Source organism: Mustela nigripes, chromosome 14, assembly GCF_022355385.1.
Source record: "Mustela nigripes isolate SB6536 chromosome 14, MUSNIG.SB6536, whole genome shotgun sequence".
NCBI lineage: Eukaryota > Metazoa > Chordata > Mammalia > Carnivora > Mustelidae > Mustela > Mustela nigripes.
The window spans coordinates 100,563,942-100,569,941 of NC_081570.1; positions in this window are offsets into that span (position 1 = coordinate 100,563,942).

The following is a 6,000-nucleotide window of genomic DNA, read 5'->3' on the forward strand; positions in this document are numbered from 1 at the left end:
TTTATTTGACAGACAGAGAACACAAGTAGGCAGGCAGGCAGAGAGAGAGAGGAGGAAGCAGGCTCCCTGCTGAGCAGAGAGCCCGATGCGGGACTCGATCCCAGGACCCTGAGATCATGACCTGAGCCGAAGGCAGCGGCTTAACCCACTGAACCACCCAGGCGCCCCAACAGTGGAGAGATCTTAAGAGTCACCCAGAGCCAGGTCCAATTTACTTTTAGTAATCTCTACACCCAGTGTGGGGCTTGAACTCATGACCCCGAGATCAAGAGTTGTGTGCTCTTCCAACTAAACCAGCCTGGTGCCCCCGCCTCCCAAATTCTTCATTAATCATGCAACTCTGGGCAAATTAGCTTTCTTCAAGGCATCTTGAAATCCATGAGAGGAGGTCCATGTGTCTTCCCTTTCCCCAGAGGAAGTAAAGGGAATGCCTGGAACCAAGGAATTGTCCGGGCTAATTGGATTTTCCCCAGTCTGGGCGGCTGAGGTAAGGGGGAACGGTGATTTCCACAATTCCTAGACATCTGAGCCCACCCCGGAGGCATAAGTTTTCTGCCCAATTCCTCAAAAAGCCTTAAAAACAGCAGCGTCACCTCCAACACCCTGGAGAAGGGCCACTGAGTCTGTGTCCCCTAGTCACCCATCATCACTATGGGACTGACCGTAAGAAGGCCCTGAAGGGAAAACCAAGAAGGCGTGCTGAGATGCCCCTGCAGGAGAGAGCGTGATGAAGAGGCAGCTTCCATTTGGGGGCTGGCTGGAGGAGCATCCCTGCCACCAGGGCAAGCACTAGCAGGCAGGGGGCTGGAGCTAAAGGCGTTCTGCTGCCTCTGGAGAAGCAGACAGACATTGCTTTGACTCTGACTCGAAAACCTGGAAAGCAATGCACATAAAATAATGGAAAAATCACTGCAAAGCAACAGACCAATATTGCAAGACAGTAGAACAACATAAACGTGTGTGTGTGTGTGTGTGTGTGTGTGTGTGTGTGTTGTGCGCGCGCGTGCGGTGTGAAGGAGTAAGAGACAGAGACTTTGAGACATTGATCTCTCCAGGATTCCAGAGCCTCTCTTGACATTTTCTTCTCCTGGAAATACAGAAGCCTCTCTCTCTGTCCTGTGCCCAGGCCATCCTTCTTCCTGTAAGGGGTGGGGTTCTCTGTGATTCTGGCCTCTGCCTTCTCTTCTCAGAGCTCACATGTTCCCTGGAGGACCTCAGCTGTCCTCTGCTTCCGCTGCCCCTGTGTCTGAAGATCCCATCGTCTGGACCCCCTCACCACCCCCACCCCCGCTCCTGTGTGAGCCCAGCCCCACACGTCCAGGCGCTTAGTGGGCATCTCCATGCATTGCTCTATAGGGACCACGAACACATCCCAGCCAGAACCGAATAAGTCCCAGCTGGAATGCTTCATCTTCCATCCTCAACCCCACTGCTCCACCTCTGTTAGAGCTCTTGGAAAGTGGTGGCATCATCTGCCAGGTGGCCAAGGCAGAAACCTGAAAACCACCCTCTCCTCTCTTCACTGAAGCCCTACATCCATGTCCCCACTCCCCCACCCCCACCAGGTCTCCCAAGGCTTCCTGCCTGTAATTGTTTGCTCGGGTTGCCATAGTGAAGTACTACAGATGGGGTAGCTGAAACCATAGAAATTGATCATCTCATAATTCTGGAGGCTGGAAGTCTGAGCTACTGTAGCAGCAGTAGCTCTTCTTCTGAGACCTCTCCCCTTGGTCTGTAGAGAGCTGTCTTCTCCTTTGTGTCTTCACGTGGTCTTCCTTCTGCGTGTCTCCACGTTCTAATCTCACAAGCACCACAATTGGGTAGGATTCGAGCTCACATTATGGCCATGACCTTTAACTTTATCATGTCTTTGAAGACCTTCTCCCCAAACACAGTCACATTCTGAGGCACCAGAGGCTAGGACTTCCACACATGAATTTTTCCAGGGGAGAACCGAATTTAGCCCATCACCTTGTATGGCTTCCAATCCACCCCCTTCTCTCTCTTCCCAGTAGTATTACCTAAATTCAATCCCTCATAATTTCTCATTCGAAGTGAACTTTAAATAGTTTCTTATGTCACTGTCTTGCCCCCAGACTGCCCCTGTATGTGCTGATTTACCCACCTCTGCTGGAATGACCTTTCTTTCTTTCTTTTTTTCTTTCTAAATTTTATTTATTTATTTGAGAGAGAGAGAGAGAGTGCGTGAGAGAGAGCATGAGTGGGCAGAAGGAGAGGGAGAAGCAGGCTCCCCACTGAGCAAAGAGTCTGATGTGGGGCTCAATCCCAGGACCCTGGGATTATGACCTAAGCCGAAGGCAGATGCTTAACTGACTGAGCCACCCAGGCAATCCTGGAATGATCTTCATAAAATGCAAATCCAACCAGACCACTTGCCAGGTTAAAATGATCAATGGTTCCCCAGTACCTGGGGTCTGGCCTCTGCCTACCTCTCCAGACTTTGCTACTTAACTCTTGCCTTCTCCCTGCTCGCTCTGGGTACCAGGCATGCTGAGCTGCTTTGGGTTTCCCCAAAATGCCACATTCTCCCAAGCCACCCTGCCTTTGTGTGTGCTGCTCTGTCTGCCTGGAATCCACACCTTGCTTTTCCTTGTTGGATATAAATACTCCGGGAAACTTTCCCCGACTGCTTCAATCTGGCAGGTGCCAGACCCTGGGCTCCCATGTGAACCTCGTGCTTGCTTCTGTGTTCCAGAATGGTGACTGTTGACTCATCTGACTCCTGAGCTAGACACCCCTTAAAAATAGAAAAGGCATTCTTATTCTTTTTTTTTTTTTTTTTTTTTGCATTTCACCCCAGTATCAGGCATGCACCACAGAAAGGATCATTATGTGTTTGTTGAAAAATGCACATTTTTCTTCCACAGCACACAATGATAGTGCTATTTCCTGTTTATGCATCTATCTCATCGCTAGTCTGTGAGCAGCTAGGGGATAAAAACTATGCCTCATTCATCTTTGTGTCACCGGGTCCTAGCACCGTGCCAGACACATAAAAAGGACGTGGTAATGTTTGATGGATGGGTGAGCAGGGATCAACCTGAGGTGTGATCCGTCAAACACTTTCTGGAGATGTCTTATGAGCTGGATCGACACTATCCAAGCAGGAGAGAACACGTTGCATTTGAGCTAGAGGAACAATTTAGAATTAGCACAAAAGGAAAGCAGATGTGTGAAACAACAGACAGCCTCTGTTTTCTCCTTGTCTATCTTGGGGAGGGAGACACAGAGACCAAGGCCAACTTAATGTCTCTCGAAGATTCTCGTGAATTTTTTAAAAAATTCATTCAACAACCCAGTCTCCCAGACCTCTCTTTTGTCATTGAGTATCTGCACATTTCCCTGGGTACCAGCTTAGAGTTTTTCCCTCATAGCCTCTCCTGGCTGACAGACTACCCACAGATGACTTTGTACTTTATGAGCTCGTGGGAGCCTTACCATAACACTATGGGGTGAGTTTTACAAATGGGAAGCTGAGGCCCAGGGATTTGACCAAAGTCCATAATTTGGGTTTCCCCAGGCCGACTCAGCTGTGTGTATAGGTGGGACCACCGCAATAAAAGTAATAAAGGGATCGTTACCTTCTACGACAGAAGCTCTGGATGTCTGCAAGGGTTATCTTGGAAAATTTCTGCACCTTTTACAAAGGTTCTCAGGAAAGCAAACTGTGGCAGATTCTTACACTGAAAGGTCCCCAAGGAACCAGGTGTTGGTGCATCTAAGCCCTTGTGCAAGCCCCTCCCACACAGGCTTTGGGCATGGCCACCGTGTGATGTAAGCAGAGGTCGGAGAAGGGCTATTGCAGCGGCGCTTGCCCTCTCTGGCTGCCAAAGACTCTTCTGCCACCTTGTGATAAAGTCTGTGGAACAGAGGAGAGCCAAACCAGCAGACATTCCCGAACATCAACCAGCCCCCACTGACCGACCAGCTGGCCACTGCCACGTGAATAACCTTGGGTGACTAGAAGAATCACTCAGCTGAGCCCAGCCCAAATTATTGACCCCCATAATCATGAACAAATAACATGGTGGTTTCAAGCCACAGTTTAGGGGGTGGTTTGTTACATCAGCAATAGACAGGCTCTTCTTTCTTCTTCTTCTGCTCCGGGTTTCTTTCTGGCGATGGCTGCCTTTGGAGTCCCTTCTGATGTCATCTCACCATTTACTACTGCCGGGACCTGTGGAGTCAACAGCAAAAGGGGCGTCTTGCTTCCAAATTGGAATGGTGTTTCATGGAGCACCCGGTATGCTGAGCCATGTCACACACGTGTGCACACACACACACACACACGCCTCAGATTTAACATACAAGAGTTTGCTGTTGAATGTACCATCAGGAAAGAAAGAAAGAGGGGCCCTCAGCTACTCCACCCACACCTCTGGGCCTATTCACACCTATTTCCCCGATACTACACTAGCACGCGCCAAGACCTGTTCTGAGAGATACTTTATGGCTAGTGGGGCTTTGGAATCTTACGATACTCAGCTGGAGGCAAAGAGATCTCATAATACTCCACAGAGCTGGGGAGAGCAGATATTGTCATCTTAATGCAGAACACTTCAAAAAGGATAATTGAAGGGGATGCTGCCATCTGGTAAAATATTAAGGAGTTATCATTTTGTTGGAGACCTGGACTTTCTCTTGCTAGTTGCTAGTGCTGTCTTATTAGTAAAGAGTTGGTTACTTTCTCACTGGGCAGGCTAGGGGCCAGTATTCCCGCAGATGCCATGCTAGCTCTCGGTGCTCCCTCCTTTATCTTTCAGCAAAGCCCCTGTTTTCATGGCCAAGGCTCAATGTGCCGGAGCCTGGATGCATTTCCTGACCAGCTGACTCCAAATTCAGCACCATTCCCCCCTCCACGTTCACAGACAGCCTTGCTAGATTAGCGTTGCTAGTCTCGTGTGGCTCCAGAAACCCTTCCAAGACAGCATAGAGGAGGCCCCTCCCAAGCAAATGGAGATCTTCCTTGAGTTTGTTTGCTCGGGCTGCCATCACCAAGAACTGTATTATGCAGCAGATACGAATCATCTCATGATCCTGTAGGCCGGAAGTCTGACACTAAGGTATTGGTTGGGTCGGTTCCTTTTGTGGGTTCTGAAAAAAGGGTTTGTTCCAGGCCTCCCTCCTTGGCTTGTGGATGGCTGTCTTTTCCCTGTGTATTCATATCATCTTTCCTTGTTACAGGTGTGTGTCCAAATGTCCCTTTTTGTAAAAATACCAGCCATATTGGATCGAGACTCATCTTACTGAGCTCATTTTAACTCGAGCATCTCTGTAAAGAACCCCTTCTCCGAATAAGGGCTGGAGTCAGCACTCCAATATATCTTTTTAGGGAGGACTTACAACGGTCCCCTAGGTTAGGCCCCCTCGACCTCCTTTCTGTCCTCTGCTGCTCTAGACTATACTCGTGCCTTCCTATCTGAGCAGATACAAGATCTGGGGACCAGATGTTGGGATGGGGCTCGTTTGCCTCTGGGAGGTGTAACAAGAGACTAGCAACCATGTTCCTTCACTAGCTGGTGAGATGCGGTCCCCAGCCTGCTTCGGGTTCCATGGGTGTTTCTTTCCAAATCTGCGCATTAGCCAAAAACACAATTCTGAAATACTGAAATGTTGTTCCCAAATATTTACTGTCCCTCCTCAGGAGAGGATCCCATTGACATCAAGATTGGTTGTGCAACTTGTGTGAGCCAATGAAACAAGAGTGGAAGGGATGTGTGTGACCTCCGAGAGGAAGCTGGGAGAGGCCGTCTGTGTTGGATCATGGTCTCTCTCCTGCGCAAGACTGGGAGTATTCTAGATGGTGGACGGTTCATCAGTCTGGGCCCATGTGAGCAAAGTTGGTGTGGAGCAGAGCTTATGCCAAACCCTGACGGACATCTAACATGAAATAAATTTTTCTTGTTAAAAGCCGCCAAGATTAAGATTTGTTTGTAATTGGGTACGACTTGGTCTATCCTGACTGATACAGCAACCTTC